Source organism: Chiloscyllium punctatum, chromosome 4, assembly GCF_047496795.1.
Source record: "Chiloscyllium punctatum isolate Juve2018m chromosome 4, sChiPun1.3, whole genome shotgun sequence".
In the NCBI taxonomy this organism is placed as follows: domain Eukaryota; kingdom Metazoa; phylum Chordata; class Chondrichthyes; order Orectolobiformes; family Hemiscylliidae; genus Chiloscyllium; species Chiloscyllium punctatum.
Window position 1 is genome coordinate 105,222,956 of NC_092742.1, and position 23,223 is coordinate 105,246,178.

At 43.8% G+C, this 23,223-nt stretch overlaps 1 pseudogene; it reads right to left on the bottom strand.

Moving 5' to 3' along the window:
• Positions 1-1,275: 1,275 nt before the first annotated feature.
• Positions 1,276-1,394, bottom strand: LOC140476644 (5S ribosomal RNA; annotated as a pseudogene).
• Positions 1,395-23,223: the final 21,829 nt, after the last annotated feature.

The window sequence follows — 23,223 nt, forward strand, 5'->3', positions numbered from 1 at the left end:
CTATCCTACAAATTGTGGAAGAAAAGACAAGGGTGAGGATGGAGGATGGGTGTGTGGGGGCTTGAAGCTGCAAAAAGATGAAGTGAGGAAAGGCCATACAAAGAATGTTTTTTATTCACTCGTGGGATGTGGATGTCACTGGCTGGGCCAGCATTTATTGCTCGTCCCTAGTTGCACTTGAGAAGGTAGTAGTGAGCTACCTCCTTGAACTGCTGCAGTTCACCTGCTGTGGATTTCCATGATTCCATGATGGTGTGTGATACCAAACGGACGGTGATATATTTCCAAGTCATTGAGTCATAGAGATGTACAGCATGGAAACAGACCCTTCGGTCCAACCCGTCCATGCCGACCAGATATCCCAACCCAATCTAGTCCCACCTGCCAGCACCCGGCCCATATCCCTCTAAACCCTTCCTATTCATATACCCATCCAGACGCCTCTTAAATGTTGTAATTGTACCAGCCTCCACCACTTCCTCTGGAAGCTCATTCCATTCAAACAGCAAAGGCAGTAACCGTGCAGGTTCATTGCTGTGTCAGTTAGCAGTGTGGGTTTCTTTCTCTCTCTCTCTCTCCTGCACTGTGAATACCTGTAGAACTTTTCCCAGATACAATCAGTTCTCCAAGTGGGTCAGTAGAATCTAAATGTTCACTCTGCTTTCTCTCCACAGGTATTGTCAGACCTGCTGAGTTTCTGCAGCACTTGCTATTTGCTTTATTCTGATTTTGTGCTCTGATTGGTGGAGAGGATTCTATACTTCATGATTGGCCAATGTACTGAATAAGGCCCTGGGATTGGTTATTGTACAGATTGCTAAACAGATGCTTGCCTTTATGATGGCGGATAGATGGTGAGTGGCTTGAAGGGGAATTTGCAGGTGCTGGTGTTCTCATGTACCTGCTGCCCTTGTTCTTCTGGATGAAAGTGGTCATGGGTTTGGAGGATGCTGTCTGAGATTAGAATTAGGATCCCTCCAGTGTGGAAACAGACCCTTCGGCCCAACCAGTCCACACCAGCCCTCCGAAGAGTAACAAACCCAGACCCATTTCCCTCTGACCAATGCATCTAACACTATGGGCAATTTAGCAAGATCAATCCACCCAACCTGCACAACTTTGGACTGGGGAAGGAAAGTGGAGCAAACCCGCACAGACACGGAGAATGTGCAAACTCCACACAGTCGCCCAAGGCTGGAATCGAACTTGGAATCCTGGCGCTGTGAGGTAGCAGTGCTAACCACTGAGCCACTATGCTGCCCTCCAAAATGCAAAAGCCTACTGCACCTGGTATTCCCGGGCAGTCTCCCATCCAAGTACTAACCAAGTCTGAGTCTGCGTAGCTTCTGAGATCGGATGAGATTGGGTGTTTTCACAACAGTATGGCCGTAGGCAAGAGCTTTGCTGAAATTCTGCAGTGCAACTTGTAGATAATACACAATGCTACCACATTTCATATCCCATGGTGGGGGAGGGAGTAGATGCTTGATGCCAATCAAGTAGCAACAGTACTTAAATGACTAGGCCAGTTTCAATTCCTGGTCAATGGTAGTCCCAGGATGTTGATGGCAGGGGGAATTCAACAATTTTAACACAATGGCAAAATTCTCTCTGGTTTACGTGTGAATGATATTTGCCACTTGTCAGCCTATACCTGGATATTGTCTGGATCTTGTTGTATTTGAACATGGACAGAGGAGTCGCAAATGGTGCTGAACATTGTGTAATCATCAGCAAATATCCTGCTTCTAACCTTTGATGGAGGGATGGTCATTGATGAAGCAGCTAAAGATGGTTGGGCCTAGGACATGCCCTGGGGAACTCCTGCACAGATGTCTTGGAGCTGAGATGATTGATGTCCAACCATCTTCCTTTGCACTTTGTATGACTCCCTTGTATGCTTTTTGTGTACAGGATATACCTGGGCAATTTTTCACATTGTCATGTGGATGCCAGTGTTGTTCCTGTACGGGAAAAGCTTGGCGAGGGGAACGGTAAATTCTGGAGCACAAGTGTCCAGTACTATTGCCGGGATGTTGTCAGAACCCACAACCTTTGCAGTATCTAGTGCTTCCAAATGAACTGAATTGGTTGAAGACAGATATCTGTGATGCTGAGGACTACTGGAGGAGACTGAGATGGATCAGCTACTTAGAGTTATAGAGTCATAGAGACATACAGCACAGAAACAGAACCTTCGATCCAACCCGTCCATGCCGACCAGATATCCCAACCCAATCTAGTCCCATCTGCCAGCACCCGGCCCATATCCCTCCAAACCCTTCCTATTCATTTACCCATCCAAATGCCTCTTAAATGTTGCAATCGTACCAGCCTCCACCACTTCCTCTGGCAGCTCATTCCATACACGTACCACCCTTTGCGTGAAAAAGTTGCCTATTAGGTCCCTTTTTACTTCTTTCCCCTCTCACCCTAAACCTATGCCCTCTACTTCTGGACTCCCAGACCCCAGGGAAAAGACTTTGCCTATTTATCAAATCCATGCCCCTCATAATTTTGTAAGCCTCTATAAGGTCACCCCTCAGCCTCTGACGCTCCAGGGAAAACAGACCCAGCCTGTTCAGCTTCTCCCTATAGTTCAAATCCTCCAACCCTGGCAACATCCTTGTCTGGCTGAAGATTGCAACAAATGCTTCAGTTTTATCTTTGCCTGATTGGGTTCTTCCATCTTTTAGGATGAGGATATTTGTGGAGCGTCCTTCTCCAGTGAGTTGTTCAATTGTCCACTATTATTTATAACTGGTTGCGGCAGGGCTGCAGAATTTAGATCTGATCTGTTGGTTGACAGATTACTTAGCTCTGCCTACCATTTGCTGCTTACGTTGTTTGGCACGCAAGCAGTCCTGTTTTGTAACTTCACTAAGTTAAGACTTCATTTTTAGCTACACCTGGTCCTGCTCCTGCATGCCCTCCTGCACTCTCCATTGAACCAGCATGAATCCCCTGGGTTGAGGGTAATGATAGAGTGGGGGAATATGCTGGGCCGTGAGGGTATAGGTTGTGCACAACACTTCATGGGTGCCCAGTCTTAAGTTGCTGGATCTGTTCGAAGTCTGCCCCATTTTGCATAGTGAAGATTTGATTGTTGAGAAGGTGATGGGGAGCTGGCATTTTGAATCTCTGCAGTGCTGGAACAGCCATAATGGTCGAGTGTGTGTGGTACTGGAAAAGCACAGCAGGTCTGGCAACACCCAAGGAGCAGGAGAATCGACATTTCTGGCAAAAGCCCTTCATCAGGAATGCAGGAATAATCTCCAGCATCTGGAGTCCTCATTTTCGCCACAGCCAGAATGGTGTCAGGGAGACAGTTCTAGGAGATGGACCCAACAATAGTGAAGAAGCGAATGGAGGGAGAGAATGCTAAAAGAAAGACTTGCATTTATATTGCACTTTTCATAACCACTGGATCTCTGAAAACACGTTATAGTGAATGAAGTACTTTTGGAGTGTCATCATTGTTTATTAATTCACTAAGTGTCATCAAACTGAAACATTAACTCTTTGGTCCTCCATCCACAGATACGGTGAGACCTGGTGAGAATTCTCAGTATCTTTCGTAAGTCACTCCCTTACCGTCCCCTGAGAATGGTTGACATCCACTCAAGGGAGCAGACAAGACTGGCGTTTTATAATCCATCCAAAAACCAGCTCCTTCAACAAGCAAGTACTCCCTCAGCCCTACTCCAGACCCTCAGCTGTGATTTGATCCTGGACTGGGACTTGAACTCACAACCTGGTGTTTTAGCAGAAATGGTAAAACAGACTGAGCCACAACTAACCTGGCATAGAGAGTGTACTCTGTTCACTTTGCTATCTTGTGTGAGGAGGGCATGGATGCTTCATTTTAAAGATTCAACTATTTTATTTATCTCTCATTGTTGACCCACAAATTCAGATCATGCTGTAACATCTCAACCAGTACCACCTCTCTCAGAAACATCCTCCCCTCCTCGGTCAAACCAATCTTCTGGAACCACCACCTCCCTCCCTTGTTGTCCCTGACCATTTAACAAACATTGTTAAGCTCACACACTCACTCACATCAGAAATAATTCCCTGTCCTTAAGTTACTCTGTCCTTCCTCTGCATTTCCTTTTAGCTACACCTGGTCCTGCTCCTGCATGCCCTCCTGCACTCTCCATTGAACCAGCATGAATCCCCTGGGTTGAGGGTAATGATAGAGTGGGGGAATATGCTGGGCCGTGAGGGTGCAGGTTGTGCACAACACTTCATGGGTGCCCAGTCTTAAATTGCTGGATCTGTTCGAAGTCTGCCCCATTTAGCATAGTGAAGATTTGATTGTTGAGAAGGTAATGGGGAGCTGGCATTTTGAATCTCTGCAGTGCTGGTTTACTCTCATTCCTCAGAATCACCAAGGTTTTTAACATAGGACATATAACATTTCAGCACAGTACAGGTCCTTCGGCCCTCGATGTTGCACTGACCTGTGGAACCAATCTGACACCCATCTAACCCACACGATTCCATTTTCATCCAATGACCATTTAAATGCCCTTAAAGTTGGCAAGTCTATTACTGTTGCATTCCACACCCCTACTACTCTCTGAGTAAAGAAACTACCTCTGACATCTGTCCTATATCTAACACTCCTCAATTTAAAGCTATGTCCCCTTGTGCTAGCCATCACCATCTGAAGAAAAAGACACTCACTGTCCACCCTATCTAACCCTCTGATCATCTTGTATATCTCTATTAAGTTACCTCTCAACCTTCTTCTCTCTAACGAAAAAAGCCTCAAGTCCCTCAGCCTTTCCTCATAAGACATTCCCTCCACACCAGGCAACATCCTGGTAAATCTCCTCTGAACCCTTTCCAAAGCTTCCACATCCTTCCTGTAATGCAGTAACCAGAACTGAACGCAATACTCCAAGTGTGGCTGCACCAGAGTTTTGTACAGCTGCAACATGACCTCATCGTTCTGAAACGCAATCCCTCTACCAATAAAAGCTAACACACCTTATGCCTTCTTAACAACCTTATCAACCTGGATGGCAACTTTCAAGGATCTATGTACATGGACACCGAGATCCCTCTGCTCATCTACACTACCAATAATCTTACCAATAACCCAGTACTCTGCATTCCTGTTGCTCCTTCCAAAGTGAACCACCTCACACTTTTCCAAATTAAACTCCATTTTCCACCTCTCAGCCCAGCTCTGCAGCTTATCTATGTCCCTCTGTAACCTACAACATCCTTCAGCACTATCCACAACTCCATCGATCTTAGTGTCATCTGCAAATGTACTGACCCATCCTTCTATGCTCTCATCCAGGTCATTTTTAACATGTTCCAAATTTCTGACCCACTTTTTCCTTACAAGGACCCAGAGATTCTTGTCACTGTAACCCTCTTGCATGTCCTGTTCAAACTGCCTCAGTCAACTTGACTTTTGCACCAAAGCCACTGTGATCAATTTACCTCACTGGGGGCACAATCAGAACAAAACCCTGTACTGACAAATTAGGCTTGGCCTTTCATTTAATTTCTTGTGGAACTTTTTGTCATAATTTGATACTTTGAGTAGCTCGATGGGCCACTTGATAGGGTAGTTAGGTGATGCTTTTATTCTTCCATATGATGTGGGTGTCCCTGGCTGGGTCCATTTGTGCTCATCTCTCATTGGCCCTGAGAAAGGGGTGGTTGATCAGAGCTGAAGAAAATGATGCAAAGAGAGAGGGTAACACGAGGATGAGCATTTTCATATCCGGCATCATGGGAGAGCTTACATTAGACAACAAGGGAAAGAGTGATGGGTTAGGATTAGGGTTAGGGTAGGTCAGCAGGAAGTGGATCTGGATTCAGAGTTTTCACCAGCATTACTGTAAGGTTACTGTTCAGAAGCCAGTAAGAGTACCATTTGAGTACAGAGAGCTGCAAAGCAGGGAGCAGGTTCCAAAGAAGAATCCTACTGAATGTCTTTAAAGCGTTCTAAGAACGTAAGACGATTGTGATCTGTGTACCCCACCGTCTCTGATACATTGTTCATGACATACTGATTAAAATGTTGTAAGGCCAGTACCTCATTCTGGACCTGTCTGGCTTTGAAAGGATTAAGCCAATAGGGATTTTATTTTATCGGAGCAGTATTCCCAATGTCTACTTCATGTACAATAGCATTAGTCCTCCCCAGCTGATTCTTACATATGTCTTTATACTTCAGTAACAAACCTTTCAACTGTGCTATGCTCATGAGACAGTTTACTAACCTATCCCATTCCTCAAGGACTTCTTCTTCAATTTTAAATCTGTTTTGAGGCACTTCAAAACCCACATCATCTGGATTTGATTCCTCACTCTGCGAGGCAGTAACTAACACCTGTTTCTCCAGTTCTTTCTCTCCAGTATAATACGGTTTCAACATGTTCACACGACATACCTGATACGTTTCTTTTCTATCTGGCATCTTTACGAGATAGCTCACCTGACTCACCTTTTTCTCAATTTGATAGGGACCACTAAACCTGGTTTTGAAGGGATCTCCTATTAGTGGTTACAGTACTAACACGTCATCCCCTCGGGAAAACATCCGAGTCTCAGAAAATTCATCTGCCACCTGTTTTATTCTGTACTGTGCCCTCTTTAGGTGCTGTTTAGCTAACTCACCTCTGATACATAATCCAATTGAGAGATCTCTGACTTTGGTCCTATCAATTTTTCTTTAATTAATTTTAAAGGGCCTCTCACTTCATGCCCGAAGATTAACTCGAAGGGAGTGAACTAAGTTGATTCATTTGGGGCATCTCTCATGGCAAACAATACGAATGGGATACCTTTATCCCAATCATTTGGATGATCCTGACAGTATGTTCTCAACATAGTCTTCAAGGTCTGATGCCACCTTTCTAAAGCTCCCTGAGATTCAGGACAATCTGCACTGGATTTAAAGTGCTTTGTACCCAAACTATCCATAAGCTCCTTAAACAGTCTAGCAATAAAATTAGACCTTTGATCTGACTAACATACCATGTGAAGAAAGCTACTAACTCTTCTACTATCCTTTTTGCCTTGATACTGGAATTTCCTCTAGAGAGGTCTGGTAGACACATCCATTGTGGTTAACAAGTACTGGTTCCCACTTTTAGTTCTTGGGAGGGGACCTACCAAATCAATTATAACCCACGTGAAAGGTTCCTCAAATGGGAATTGGCAATAAAGGTGCAGGTTTTATTACTGCCTGTGGCTTACCTCCCATTTGGCATGAATGACACATACGGCAAAAGTTCACCACATCCTTGTGCATTCTAAGCCAATAAAAGCGTTTTTGTACCTTAGCCTGAATCTTTCGTACCCCTAGGTGATCTCCTACAGGTAGTTCATGTGCTACCCATCACATTTCCTATCGGTATACTACCAGCAACACAATCTGGTGCACTCCAGCCCACTTCTCCTCTCCACTAACCTGCCGTGGTCTCCATTTCTGTCTGAGGATTCTATCTTTCAGATAATAACTCTGGAATATCCTCTGCCTCCTTTTCGGAGTATGCATCCCACTTATATATCTTTTATCATCTTGTCTTGCTGTTGCAAATCCCTTAGCCTTTCAGGACTAAACCCTTCTGTTTGACCCTCTGTCTGTTCAGATATTTCCCGCACCATTACGTCACACAAGGTGTCCGTGTTACAAAACTGGTCCCTTTTTTTTCTAAAAGCTGTTCCTTTTCTCAAGGATATGGTATCCTTGGCTTTTGTCAGAGGGGTCATAAACACTCTGGGCTCCGGAATGGCTGGGTTTGGTATAGAGACGAAAGGCCTAGTTGTTCATACGTAAACAGATGAGACTTAAGGCCAAAGCTTTTATGTTTTTAGAATTAACCTGTACAAGTCAAGGAGGTGTGGCCAGCTCTCTAGCTGACCAGTTAAGAGTTCAGAATATTAGAGTCAGTTCAGCAGTGAAGCTGTGTGGAAACAGGCTGCTAAACTCTCTCTCCTTCTGCCCTTCTAACTTCGACCTGTAAGCCTTTGTTTCATTTTTACTGTGTTTAAGGGGTTTGTTTATTGGGACTGTTGTGTATATTCGGAACAGCACAATGAAGTCTAGTTTGGATAGACTGAGTTCTGTAGGGGTTTTTTATTCTGTCCTTTGTGTTTCATTGTGTAATTTTGTGAATATATTTTTGTCTGTTTTAAAACCTGGTAGTCAACCTAGCTAACTTAATCTGGGTAATCTTCACTGTACACTTACCGAAACAAATTGCAAAGTTATGGTCTGGGCTGCCTGCTGAAGAATGTTTTGAGTGGTCTGGCCTAGTCCATAATAGTGTGCTAACTGAACCTCAACTCGTTCATCTTTCTCTTTGGTTTTCGTTTTGTGCTATGACATGAGAGTGGGATCTGGTTACCACACAGTCTGGGAAAATACCAGGATATTTCTGTTTTAACTCCTCAGTTTCTTGGTCTGCCTTGCGCTTTTCCGCAACAAGGGGTGTCACTCCCACCTTGGACTCTGCTAAATCATTCCCAAGAACAAACTGAATTTCTGGAACTGACACTCTCAATCACTCCCACTGTTAATTCCCATTCTTGAGTTGGCACTCCAACCTGATCTTACATAGGGGAATGCTAAATTTCTGTCCATCTATCCCACAAGTTACCACACTCTTCGGTAACAGATCAAAAAGAGTGCATATTCGCTCATCCCTTACTATCAGCGACTGGTTAGAATCTGTATCTCTCAAAATTATAACTTCTTGTCCTTCTCCCCCTGTTCTTTCTCAGTAAACTTTACCCACAGAGGCAAATTCTTTGTAGAGATCAGATACTAACTCTATACCCAGTCCCTGCCGAGGCTGTGCACTCTCCTTTAGCTCCCCGGCTCTTCTTGGGGTCTCCTTTACTACCTTCACTAATGCCACTGGCTTAGCTTCTCTTACCACATCTTTTCCCACAGTGCCTTTCTTTAATGACCAGCACTGTGACCTTACGTGTCCCACCTTCTGGCAGTGAAAGCACCTTTTCCCAGTGTCCTTCTGAAACCACCGGCACTGAAATCTTCTGTGTCCCACTCTATTACAGTGAAAACACCTGAGGCCTTTCACCTCCTTTCCACTCTCTTGAGCTTCATTTTTAACCTGTGGTAAAATCTTACCAGTGTTCTCTACTCTTGGTTTTGTAGTATAGGATCTCACCTTCTCCCAACTTCTATACCTCACAGGACAAAATTCTGGTTGGAAGCTTGTCTTGTGTACCAACATGTATTCACCTGCTAATTCTGCTGTCCTTTTCACTTCCTGAACCTTCTGTTCCTCCACCTGAGTTCTTACCTTCTCTGGAAGTGGGTTTTTAAACTCCTCCAGCAGAATAATCTCTCTTCGAGCCTCAAATGTCCTACCTATTTTTAAAGCACACACACCATCCACCAAAATGACTGTTTAATTCTTTCGAACTCAACATAAGTCTGACCTGGTTCCTTCTTTATGTTTCTGAACCGCTGTCTATGTGCTTCTGGTACCAATTCATAAGCACTTAAAATAGCCTGTTTAACCTCTTCATAATCTCTTGACCCCTCATCTGACAGCATGGCAAATACCTCAATAGCTCTGCCTATCAGTTTAGTCTGAACTAGCATTACCCATAAATCCTCGGACCACTCCATATGCCTAGCCAATTTTTCAAATGAAATAAAGAAGGCTCCAATGTCTTTCTCATCAAATTGTGGCAGAGTTCTGACATATTTGTATATATCACCTGTTGCAGGTTCCAGGGTTTAAATGTTTTAGTAGGGTCAGAGGTGGGGGTAAAAGAGGGGGGGGTGTGGCTTTGCTTGTCAAAGATAGTATTACAGCGGTGGAAAGGAAGATGGACGAAGATTTGCCATCTGAGGTAGTTTGGGTTGAGGTTAGGAATAGGAGAGGTGAGGTCACCCTGTTAGGAGTCTTTTACAGGCCTCCTAATGGTCCTAGAATCGTTGAAGAAAGGATTGCGAAGATGATTCAGGAGAAGAGTGACAGTAATAGGGTGGTTGTTATGGGGGACTTTAACTTTCCTGATATTGATTGGGAAAGCTATAGCTCAAGTTCGTTAGATGGGTCAGTGTTTGTGCAATGTGTGCAGGAGAGTTTCCTGACACAATATGTAGATAAGCCAACAAGAGGTGAGGCCATACTGGATTTGGTTCTGGGTAACGAACCAGGCCAGGTATTAGAACTAGAGGTAGGTGAGCACTTTGGGGACAGTGACCACAATTCGGTGATTTTTACACTCGTGATGGAGAGGGATAAGTGTGTACTACAGGGCAAGAGTTATAGCTGGGGGCAGGGAAATTATGATGCGGTGAGGCATGACTTAGGATGTGTGGATTGGATAAGTAGATTCCAAGGCAAGAGCGTAATTGATATGTGGAACTTGTTCAAGGAGCAACTATTGAGTGTCCTTGATAAGTACGTACCTATTAGGCAGGGAGGAAAGGGTCGCGTGAGGGAGCCGTGGTTTAATAAGGAGTTGGAATCCCTTGTTAAATGGAAGAGGGTGGCCTTTGTAAAGATGAGGCGTGAAGGTTCAATAGGGGCGATTGAGAGTTATAAGGTAGCCCGGAAGGACCTGAAGAGAGAGCTAAGAGCAGCAAGGAGGGGACATGAAAGGTCCTTAGTTGGTAGGATTAGGGAAAACCCTAAGGCTTTCTATAGGTATGTTAGGAATAAAAGAATGACTAGGGAAGGAATAGGTCCAATCAAGGATAGTAATGGGAAGTTGCGTGTGGAGGCTGAAGAGATTGGGGAGGCGCTGAATGAATACTTTTCGTCAGTATTCACTCAGGAACAGGACATTGTTGTCGATATGAATACTGAGGCACGAATAAGTAGAATGGATGGCTTTGAGATATGTAGAGAAGAGGTGTTGGAAATTCTGGCAAGGGTGAAAATAGATAAGTCCCCTGGGCCTGATGGCATTTATCCTAGGATTCTCTGGGAAGCAAGGGAGGAGATTGCAGAGCCATTGGCCTTGATTTTTGTGTCCTCTTTGTCGACAGGAGTAGTGCCAGAGGACTGGAGGCTAGCAAACGTGGTTCCCTTGTTCAAGAAGGGGAGTAGGGATAATCCTAGTAACTATAGGCCAGTGAGTCTCACTTCTGTTGTGGGCAAAGTCTTAGAGAGAATTGTAAGGGATAGGATTTATGCACATCTGGATAAGAATGATGTGATCAAGGATAGTCAGCATGGTTTTGTGAAGGGCAGGTCGTGCCTCACAAACCTTATTGAATTCTTTGAGAAGGTGACTAAGGAGGTAGATGAGGGGAAAGCGGTAGATGTGGTATATATGGATTTTAGTAAGGCGTTTGATAAGGTCCCCCATGGTAGGCTACTGCAGAAAATACAGAGATATGGCATTGAGGGTGAGTTGGAGGTTTGGATTAGGAATTGGCTCTCTGGAAGAAGACAGAGGGTAGTAGTTGATGGCAAAGGTTCATCTTGGAGTGCCGTCACTAGCGGTGTTCCGCAAGGATCTGTTTTGGGACCATTGCTGTTTGTCATTTTTATAAATGACCTGGAGGAAGGGTTAGAAGGTTGGGTGAGCAAGTTTGCGGATGATACGAAAGTCGGAGGAGTTGTAGACAGTGTGGAAGGATATGGCAGGTTACAGCGGGATATAGAGAAGCTGCAGAGCTGGGCAGAAAGGTGGCAAATGGAGTTCAATGTAGCTAAGTGTGAAGTCATTCACTTTGGTAAGAGTAATAAAAAGATGGATTACTGGGCTAATGGTAGACTACTTGGTAGTGTGGAAGAGCAGAGGGATCTTGGTGTCCATGTACACAGATCTCTGAAAGTTGCCACCCAGGTAAATAGTGCAGTGAAGAAGGCATATGGCGTACTGGCTTTTATTGGTAGAGGAATTGAGTTCCGGAGTCCTGAGGTCATGCTGCAGTTGTATAAGACTCTGGTGCGGCTGCATCTGGAATATTGTGTGCTGTTTTGGTCGCCATACTATAGGAAGGATGTGGAGGCACTGGAACGGGTGCAGAGGAAGTTTACCAGGATGTTGCCTGGTATGGTAGGAAAATCCTATGAGGAAAGGCTGAGGCACTTGGGGTTGTTTTCATTGGAGAAAAGAAGGTTTAGGGGTGATTTGATAGAGGTGTACAAGATGATTAGGGGTTTAGATAGGGTTGACAGTGAGAACCTTTTTCCACGTATGGAGTCAGCTATTACAAGGGGACATAGCTTTAAATTAAGGGGGGGTAGATATAGGACTGATGTTAGGGGTAGATTCTTCACTCAGCGAGTCGTAAGTTCATGGAATGCCCTGCCAGTAGCAGTAGTGAACTCTCCCTCTTTAGGGGTATTTAAGCGGGCATTGGATAGATATATGGAGGATAGTGGGTTAGTGTAGGTTAGGTGGGCTTTGATCGGCGCAACATCGAGGGCTGAAGGGCCTGTACTGCGCTGTATTCTTCTATGTTCTATGTTCTATCACTACCTTCTCTTTTAATCTCCATCTTGTTAACTTGACTTTGCTGACTAAGAGGAGAAAGTGAGGACTGCAGATGCTGGAGATCAGAGCTGAAAATGTGTTGCTGGAAAAGCGCAGCAGGTCAGGCAGCATCCAAGGAACAGGAGAATCGACGTTTCGGGCATAAGCCCTTCTTCAGGATTCCGATTCTCCTGTTCCTTGGATGCTGCCTGACCTGCTGCGCTTTTCCACCAACACATTTTCAGCTTTGCTGACTAAGACGCAACTTCACAAGCTCAAATTTTATCTCTCTTCTCTCTCTTTCTTCTCTCTTTCTCTCTGCCTTTCTTTATCTTCTAACTCTATTTTCCTCACCTCTCCTGCACTGTTTCTCTGATACACCTAAGTGTCTGAGTAACCCCCTAACAATTACAGTTTTACTTTTGTCCTTGGTTAATCCCAAATCTAACTTAATTGTTAATTTTAAAAGAATGGTTTCTCTTTCCTTCTAAACTTACTTGGCCATCTTCAAATCCAATAACCTCCTCAGCAATTTTAAGAGCCATTTCTCTCATTTTTGATTTAATCAACCAAAAGTCACTGAAATTAAACAATTGTCTCACCTACGTTTTATTTAAAGATTTAGGATAATAACCTGCAAGTGCTTACATCTGCTGGGACTTTTCGTATCCCCAAATTTATTGAAATCTGTCTAAACAAGTTCAAATCTCAGACGAAAGCCCCCGAATTGTTATGACACGGGGTAAATCCCCATGCTAATTTTTTTTTAATATAACATATTTTTATTAAGAAAAAATAGATTTTTAAATATTACAACAAATATAAAACAATGCAATACAAAAATAGTACAAAACTAAACACAAATAATAAAAAAAATCCCCCAACCCACCCTCCTATATGAATGCATAAACATATATAGAGAAGTATAAAATTAAAAGAAAACCTAAACTAGTTATTTAACTAACTAAATAAATACCTAACAACAAACAAATAAATAGTAATAACTCAGCCCAGCCAAACAAAACACTCAGACATTCACAGTTCCTCCTCCCTGGATATTGGACTCATGAAACACAATCGTTACGGCTATATAAAAGCCCTTGTTAATGTGGCAGATAAATCTGTGTCCAGGTATTCAAAAAGGGTTGCCATGTCTTGTAAAAATTCTCAGTTTTGTGGTGTACCATAATTGTGAGAAAATCCAGGGGAATATGCTCCATAACAATCTTCCGCCAACCCGACAGGCCTGGGGGGTTTTCTGATATCCAACCTAGCAAGATATTCTTTCTTGCACAGAATGTAAGAATATTGAAAAGTTTTTCCTTATGCGAGTCTGCAGGAAATGCAATGTGTAGGCCCAAAAGGAGTGAAATTGGGTCCTTCTCCACCCCTACACCTAAACTCCTCTCCATTGCACCCACCACAGTGCCCCAGTATGTTTGAAGCTTGTCACAAAACCAAAGACAATGGTTAAGAATACCCATACAGACCTTGCACTTGGGACATGCTGAAGATACCCCTGGTTTAAATTTTGACAAACGGTCTGGGGCTAAGTGGACCCTGTGGAGAATCTTCAACTGTAAAGCATGGGTCCTATTGCAAATTGATATCTTCCTTGCATTCTCCCAAATATCCTCCCATGCCTTTGAAGAAACTTTCCCACATCTTGCAAAGTCAATTAGACTCATCTGAGGTGGCACCCCCCAATTGGTGATATAGAGTACTGACAGAGAGTGTACTCTTAGCCCTTAGTACCCCTCTTTCTATGTCAGATTTGTAGGGATCAGTCAAAAGTGTGGTCTTTTTTTGAATAAAATCCCTAACTTGAAAAAAAATGAAAGAGGTCTCTATTAGGTAACTCGTACTTCCGTACTAACTGATCGAAGGACATCATTACATCTCCCACAAATAAATCACCCATGCAAGATATACCCCTCGCTGCCCAACATTTAAATCCCAAATCTATCACACCTGGTTGAAAGCCCGGCATACCCACTAAAGGTGTAAACAAAGATGTTTTGCCAATATTACCTTCCCTCTGCCGAATTGCCCTCCATGCTTTAACAGTATTGATGACTATTGGGTTATGGCAATATTCCCTAACTGTCCTCATCTTGTCCAAAAGCAGCAAACTGGGTAAGGGGGCACCTTGCCTGGGAGGCTTCGATATCTAGCCATATTGAAAGAGGGTCCCCACAAACCCAATCACTCACGTAGGTCAAAAGCGAGCTTAGTTCGTAATTTTTAATGTCTGGAAGGTCTACTCCCCCCAATCTGTGAGGCAACTGCAGTTTGGCTCATTTAATGAGGGGCCATTTATGGTGCCAGATAAAGGAGCTGAACCAACTGTTCAGTCTCCTGAGTGTTTGTTTATTGAAAATCAGGGGGACCATCCGAATAGGGGATAGCAAATGAGGGAGAATATTCATCTTAATAAGTGCTATCCGACCCAACCATGAGACTGGAAGTGCCTCCCATCTTTGGAGATCTTGTTTAATTTTTTCAAATAATTGAGTAAAATTGGCTTTGAACAGCCAATCCAGAATTGGAGTAATGAATATGCCCAAATACACAAACCCCCCCTGTGACCACCTAAATGGGACTCTATAGTCACTCTCAAGAACCAACTCTTTCATAAGGCCACCCATAGGCAAAGTTAATTAGCAAAATTAATCTTATACCCTGAAAAAGCGCCAAACGAGTGAATGCATTGTATCGGGCAAGGCACTGAGACTGCTGGATTTGTCAAGAAAATTAGAACATCATCTGCATACAGTGAGATCTTACGTAATTTTGACCCCACTTCTGGAGCTCATATATTGAGATCCCCACGAATGGCCTCTGCCAACGGTTCAATCACCAACGTAAAAAGTATTGGTGAAAGGGGACAGCCCTGCCGGCTGCCCCTAGAAATATTAAAATTGCTTGATCGTACCTTTATCAATCTTATGAAAACTTCGCCCAGACCAAACCGGTCTAGAGTATAGAAAAGGTATGGCCACTCAATCCGGTCAAATGCCTTCTCTGCATCTTAACAAATCACCAATCCCTGTATTGACTGCTGTTGGCATGCTTGAATTACGTTAAGCAGCCTCCTAACATTATTGGAGGATCTGCGATCCTTTATGAAGCCCGTCTGATCCTCTTTAATAATAGAGGGTAACACAGTCTCCAGCCTTAACGCAACAGCCTTAGAGAGGATCTTAAAGTCCACATTTAAGAGCGAGATGGGCCTGTATGAAGCACAGTCTTCCGGATCCTTCCCTTTTTTAAGGATAAGTGAAATATTGGCCTCTCTTAGAGATGGTGGGAGACAAACGTGACTGTATGAATTATTAAACATATTCAGCATCGGGCCTGACAGTATACTTATAAATTCCTTATAGAATTCACTGGGAAGTCCATCAGGACCGGGCGCCTTTCCACTCTGAAGCTGCCTCACAGCTTCCTGCACTTCTTGCTCTGATAATGGAGCATTGAGAAAGGACTGTTGTTCGGGAGTCACACCCGGGAGCTTCAGATCTCTAAAAAAAGGATTCCATTTTGGCCTGCCCCTCCTCACAATTCTCAGACTGATATAACTTAAGAGTAGAATCTCTGGAACGCCACATTAATCTTTTTAGAATCACATGTTAGGTTCCCAGACCCTTCCCTAATCGCTTTGATGGTTTGTGGGGCACTTCTCTTTCTGGCAAGGTATGCTAAGTATTTGCCTGGCTTGTTATCATGCTCGTTTAACCTTTGTTTTGCAAAAGCCAGCTGCTTCTTTGCCGTCTGCGTGAGCACGGAATTTGGTGTAGACCACAGTGCCGAATTCCTCTGTAGTTTGACCAACGAGGGTCTGTCAAAATAGGTCTTCGCGGCTGCCTTCAACTGTGCTTCAAGGTGATGTTGCTGCTCACCCTTCTGCCGCTTCCCACTGGTGGAATATGAAATAACTAACCATCTGGCATAAGCTTTGGCAGTTTCCTAGAGAACAGATGAGCTATCAACTGAGCCTATGTTGATGTCTAGGAATGCCCGAAATTCCCTAGAGAAATACTCCACAAACTTGCTGTCCATGAGAATAAAGGGGTCTATTTGCCAGTACATTGAATCTACTGTAACATCCTTAATTTTAACCATGAGGTACATTGGAGCATGATCAGAGATGGCAATATTACCAATCGTACAGGATGCCACCAGATCCAGGGTTACCGCAGGGGTCAGAAAAAAAATCAATCCTGGTGTGACATCTGTGTGGATTGGAGAAAAATGTGAAATCCCTACCTGTCGGGTGGAGACACCTCCAGATGTCCACCAACCCTAATTCCCCACACAGACCCAATAACTGTTTAGTTTGTGCAGAGGGTATCGAGGGACCTTTTGGCAACCTGTCTATTGTGGGGTCCATGAGGCAGTTAAAATCTCCCCCTATAAGGATGTGCCGAGACTTGAGACTTATCAGTTTAGAAAAAGCATCTACCAAGAATTTAATAGGATGAGCTGGGGGACAATAAACATTTAAAATGCCATATCAAGGCTTTAAGAATTACAAACCTCCCGTATGTGTCTTTAACACATTCCAACAATTTAAGTGAGAGATTTTTCCTTACCAATATAGCCACTCCCCTACTTCTGGTATTAAATGATGAAAAATAAACTTGGTCAAAGCCATTCTGCTGTAATTTCAGATGTTCCTTGTCATACAAATGCGTGTCCTGTAACAAAGCAATATCCACCTTCTCCTTTCTAAGACTCAAGAGTACCTTTTTCCTCTTAATTGGTGAGCGACTTCCCTTGATATTCCAGGTACACCATTTAATCAAATTATTAGCCATAATCTTCTGCAATTACATTTAAATTCCAGAGAGGAGGAACCCGAACCACAAATTGCTGAGCCTTAGTGTCGCATGGTTCACCAAATATAAAAACTACATAAACTAAAACCACTACATTTAACAAACATACAAAATTATTAAAAATAAAAATCAACACAAACCAGAAAACAAACCAACATATAAAGCGCCAATAACGCTGAGTAGGGGAACTCACCCCCTGCCCGAAGGGGGCAACTACCCTTCCCGAACTGCCCATAACTAGGCATCTAACCATCTCAACCACCTTCACTTCTTCCAGCTAGAGCCGCATCGCAAGCACAAGCTAAAAAGAATAAACACCCCATAGAAAATCAATATGAATAAAAAAACATTCTTTCATAAAAAAAGGGAATAAATACCTCACCCATCCTTTGGTATGTCCTAACTTAGAAATTTAAAATGTACATCTTAACCACCGCCAGACATAATTTGAACCAAATTATCATCAATAGAGGAAAAAAAAGGGGAAAAACAAAGCTCCAACCAGATTTCCTCCATTTCTTTTACAGAATGATAAATGCATACCCAAGCAACAATATTTATACATACTACAATTGTTTAAATTAGGTTAGTGTGTCCACAAAATCTCTTGCCTTCTCCGATGTGTCAAAGAGATACATGGATCCATCTAAGGTGATCCGAAGCACTGCCGGATATCTCAGGGAGTACTGAATCCCAAGCTCCTTCAAATCTTCTCTTGACACCATCATACGAGTTTCGTTTCTGGATCACTGCCACTGAAAAGTCCTGAAAAAACATGATCTTAGACCCCTCGTAAATTAGGGCCTTTGGATCCTTCCCCTGGAGTCTGGAAGCCTCCATGACTCTCTCCTTATCCCGGTAATGATGGAACCGCACCAGGAAAGGACGAGGGCGTTGACCCAGACCCGACCTCTGTGCTGTGACCCGGTGAGCCCTCTCTATCTTCAATCCTCTCATGCCAGTGTCCAAGTCAAGGAATTTTGAAAGCCAATCTTCAACAAATTTTGCAGGCCGCTCACCTTCCTTACCCTCAGGCAGACCGATGATCCGAATGTTTTTTCACCTGCCCTGTTTTCAAGATCATCCAATTGGTCACGCAAATTACGAACCTGCGTCTTCAGGGCTTGGATCTCTTCCTTTAATGAACTGGCATCAGCTTCCACCACTGTGACCCTGTGCTCCACCTCATCTGTCCTCTTCTCCAGGTCTCCCAGCTGCTGCTTATGCATCTGCAGCATGAGAGAGACTGGAGCCAGCTTCTCTTCAATCTGTTTCCCAACATCTCGCATGATTTCGAGAGCTGGTTCACCAGGTCCTGGAGAGTAATCTGCTCTGAGGCTGCTGCAGGCTGAGCTGCAGGCCCGGCTTCAGATGCTCCTCCTCCCTTTTTAGGCATTTCTGGACAGCTGAAAATACAGGTAAATGTTTCTTGGGGCTCCACAATCTTTCCAATGCCCCAAGAAATCCTGATGACCTGGGTTGGGTGGGTTAAAGGACCGTCCTGCTCCTGCTACGATGCGAAGCTCTGCAGTGTGATCTTCTCAGATCGCCGCCATCTTAGATCCCCCCCCCCACCCCACACTATTTTAAACAATAAATTACAGAAAAGATTTAACCTATGCGGTAACCTGTGAAAATTCAAGAGGCCAAGAACTTTCCCAAAAGTCACTATTTAAAGTACAAAAAATTTAACAACTTTATTCTTTAAGTCTAACTGGAAAATAAACTAACAACTATTATCCACTCTGCCAGGATCAGTGCCACCATCTTCTCTCTGATACCTCACCATCATTGGGCGGCACGGTGGTTAGCACAGCTGCCTCACAGTGCCAGAGAGCCAGGTTCAATTCCCGTCCCAGGCGACTGTCTGTGTGGAGTTTGCACATTCCTCCCGTGTCTGTGTGGGCTTCCTCCGGTTTCCTCCCACAGTCCAAAACTGTGCGGGTTAGGTGAATTGGATGTGTTAAATTGTCCGTAGTGTTAGGTGAAAGGGTAAATGTAGAGGGGTGGGTTGCGGGTCGGTGTGGATTTTTTGGGCCGAAGGGCCTGTTTTCACACTGTAAGTAATCTAATCTAAACTATTTACACCTCCTTTCTCTAACCTATCCTTTACATCCCCTTCTATAAACCTGGTCCAATAAAAACTCCCAAGGTACCTTTAAGAGAGCTATTCTACAGGCAGTCTGCACGTGTTGGTAGCTTGGCAGTTCTTCTCTAACTGTTCAGTTTTTTTTTGGTTTTATACCCCAAAGCATCACATCATTTCATTGGCTTTTAATATCGTCAAAATACTAAATTCAAATTTGATTGGAGTTTAGCATCCATAGGGCATAATTTAAACTGATTGGCCGAATTTTAATTTCTTTTTGTCTCATTGCAACCCAGGTGCTGCTAGCTGCTGGATCAAACATTACATTGTAAATTCTCCAGTACCCTGTATGTTTGCTCAGTCCATCATCTCTCTTAGAGGTACAGTACCACTTACACCTTCATAACAAGGTTTAAGACAACTGGTACAGGCATAGGATTTTGGATTAGAGTTAACTAAGTGAGATGCTGAATGTTTAGTAAGAGGGATTAATAATGTAACCATGCACACGCCTATTAGCTGAAGCCCATGTGGACTTCAAGCAAGCACTACAACTGGCTTTGTCATTAGAAAATACGACAGGTGGACTTTAGGAATTACAGGTGGACTTTAGGATATGCCGATAGAAGTGGACACTCTCACCAGGCCAACTGAGCTTGGGGAACACCACTTGAGTGAGGGCAATTTCATATTCTCACTCAGGACATATTCAGAACTGAGGGGCCCTAGGTCAGCCCACGGCAAAACACCAAAACAAAGCCAAGGATTCGACCAAACGGTTACAATTTTCGAGGATGCATGCTGGCAGGCCATTGTAGTTGCTGCCAGTAGCTGACAGCAAAAGAGTCTCACTCGGCCTGAACTGAGTACGATAACTCATAGGCCAATATCCAGGAGAATGCATACCCTGGAAAGTTCACCTATAGCTGGTGTGGAACAGTTAAATTGCTCAGCAACATCCAAGTCAGAACTAATGAAAATAAACAGTCTGGTTAAACTGTCACCCATTCCAGTGCAGCTGTATCAATGGTTGTGGAATCAGCCCTTATCAAAATTCACTCTGGATCCTAACCCTTAGGTTTGCATGAGACCTCAGCGAGGCTGAGAACCTATACTGGCGAACTCCCATGGATAAGGGTACATTTACGGTTCTGGTCTCTTATGAGAAGCAGCTGGTTCAGTTATCACCAATTTCTGTAAAAGGGCTCAGACCCAAGCTTGATGGGATGAAATTGGTAAAGAAAGGTTCAACTGGATTGGCTCAACATTTTTTGATTAGAAAATGTCTACCTGAGTGAAGTCCTAATGAAATACCTGGAAGTTTCTCAGGGTGGCCTAGGGATTTTCAAAAGGCCACCTCACATGTTGACCAAGAGGCAATTCCATGATTTGGCAAGGCCCACCCAGTGCTATTTACCTCACAAAAGTCAAGGCAAAATCAGGAGGCTGGAAAGCCAAGGAATCATCAAACCAGAGAAGTTAGTGGATTGGGCAGCACTGGTTATACCGATTGTGAAGCTTGATTGGTCAGTTAATCTTTGTGGGGATTTCAAACAAACAGTAAAGTGCTTCTTGCAGCTGAATAAATATGCAATTCCTCATATTTAAGACTTGTATCCAAAACCAGTGAGGGAGACTGTCCTTCCTGAAACTGGACACTAGACACGTGTACCTGCAATTACAATTAGATAAAGTTTCCCAGAGGTATGCTACAATTAATACTCATAAGGGTTTGTACCAATCTACATGACTGCCATTTGGGGTATCATAAATCTGTGCCCCTTAAGTGGATATTAGATTTGTGCTCTGCATCTACCAAAGTCCTGGAAGCACACAGTCCTGGGCCATTTGTGAGTCAACACTTTTCCGATACCATATGGGGAGGTATCACATGTCAGCACTATATCTCACTTGGGATCATTGTGCGCCCACTGCTTAGATGACATTAGCTGCTTCTTCACTTCACTAAAGGCTACATCATGAGACCATTTTCGCAATGTTTTCACACAGAGGGTGGTACGTGCATGGAATGAGCTGCCAGAGGAAGTGGTGGAAGCTGGTACAATTGCAACATTTAAAAGGCATTTGGATGGGTATATGAATAGGAAGGGTTTGGAGGGATATGGGCCGGGTGCTGGCAGGTGGGACCAGATTGGGTTGGGATATCTGGTCGGCATGGACGGGTTGGACTGAAGGGTCTGTTTCCATGCTGTACATCTCTATGACTCTATAATAGCAAATGCCATGATGGAGACCAGGGTACATGTGAATTTTTGGGTTTGATTCACCAACCCAAGAAAAGGCCTAAGTTCTGGTGCAGATGTAGGAGCTGGGCCACCTGTGAATGCCCACACTTTATGGGTGAAACTTGGTCATGTTGGACTCTACTCCAAACAGATCACTTGGAGTATCTGGAGCATACATTTTTCCTTCCTAAGATGTACCCTGGTCTTGGAGAAATGATTAAGGACTATATCCAAGTTCTCTAAGTGCTCTTTATTGGTCTTTCCCTTCATTAGCATGTCATCCAGATAAATGGGTGACTTGGGGTGAACCTTCTAAAATATTCTCCATTGTGCGATTGAAAATGGCACAGACTGATGAAACCCCAAATGGCAGTCTCTTGTATTGGTACAAATCCTTGTGGATATTAATGGTACTATATTTCTGGAAATCCTCATTTAACTGCAATTGCAAGTATGCATGGCTCATGTCTAGCTTCATGAAGGACAGCTCCTATCCGGCTCCAGCTTTGTGTAGAAGTCCCCTATGTGAAGCATTGGGTATTTATCCAACTGTAAGAAGCAGTTTATCTTTTGTTTAAGATACTCACCAAGGCGAACTGACCCATCAGACTTCACAGCCAGTATGACTGGAGCTGCCCATGTCTGCACTGGACTGGTTTGATGATTCCTTTGCTTTCCAGTTCCCTGATTTCAGGAGGCAGATTATTATTATCTGAATAGTGGCAGTTTAGGAAAAGGGGAGGTGCAATGAGACCTGGGTATCATGGTGGAACAGTCGCTGAGTTGGCAAATAGGTGTATCAGGCAGTGAGGAAAGCTAATAGCATGCTCTCCCTCATAGCGAGAGGATTTGAGTATTGAATACCTTGCTGCAGTTATACAGGGCCTTGGTGAGGCCGTACCTTGAGTATTGTGTGCAGTTTGGGTCTCCTAGTCTGAGGAAGGACATTCTTGCTATTGAGGGAGTCCAGTGAAGGTTCACCAGTCTGAATACAGACAGGATTGACTTGTGTTTGCTGGAATATAGAAGAATGATGGGGAGGGTCTCATAGAAACATAGAAATTCCAGATGGGACTGGACAGGCTAGATTTGGGAAGAATGTTCCAGATGTTGGGGAAGTCCAGAACAAGGGGTAAGCTATTCAGGACTGAGATGAGGAAAAGTTTCTTCAGAGTTGTGAACCTGTGGAAGTCTCTGTTGGGGCCAGTTCATTAGATACATTCAAGAGGGAACTGGACATGGCCCTGGGAATGGGTATGGGGAAGAGGGCGGGCATGGGAAACTAAGATTGCATGATCAGCCATGATTGCATTGAATGATGGTGCAGGTTTGAAGGGCCATATTTTCTATGTTTCTATCCACGCACCTGAAATTGACAGGTGGTGTTTTAGCCTGGTCATCTGTACCGACATGCTGGACTGCCCCCTCACTGAACAGGGCCTCCCTCCTTCTCCAGTGAGTTGTTTAATCGCCCACCCTTATTTATGACTGAATATAGCAGGGCTGCACAGCTCAGATCCGATTGCTTTGTTGTGGGATTACTTTGCTCAAATCCCACTGTTTGGTATTTATGCCTTCTTGCATTGTAGCTTCACCA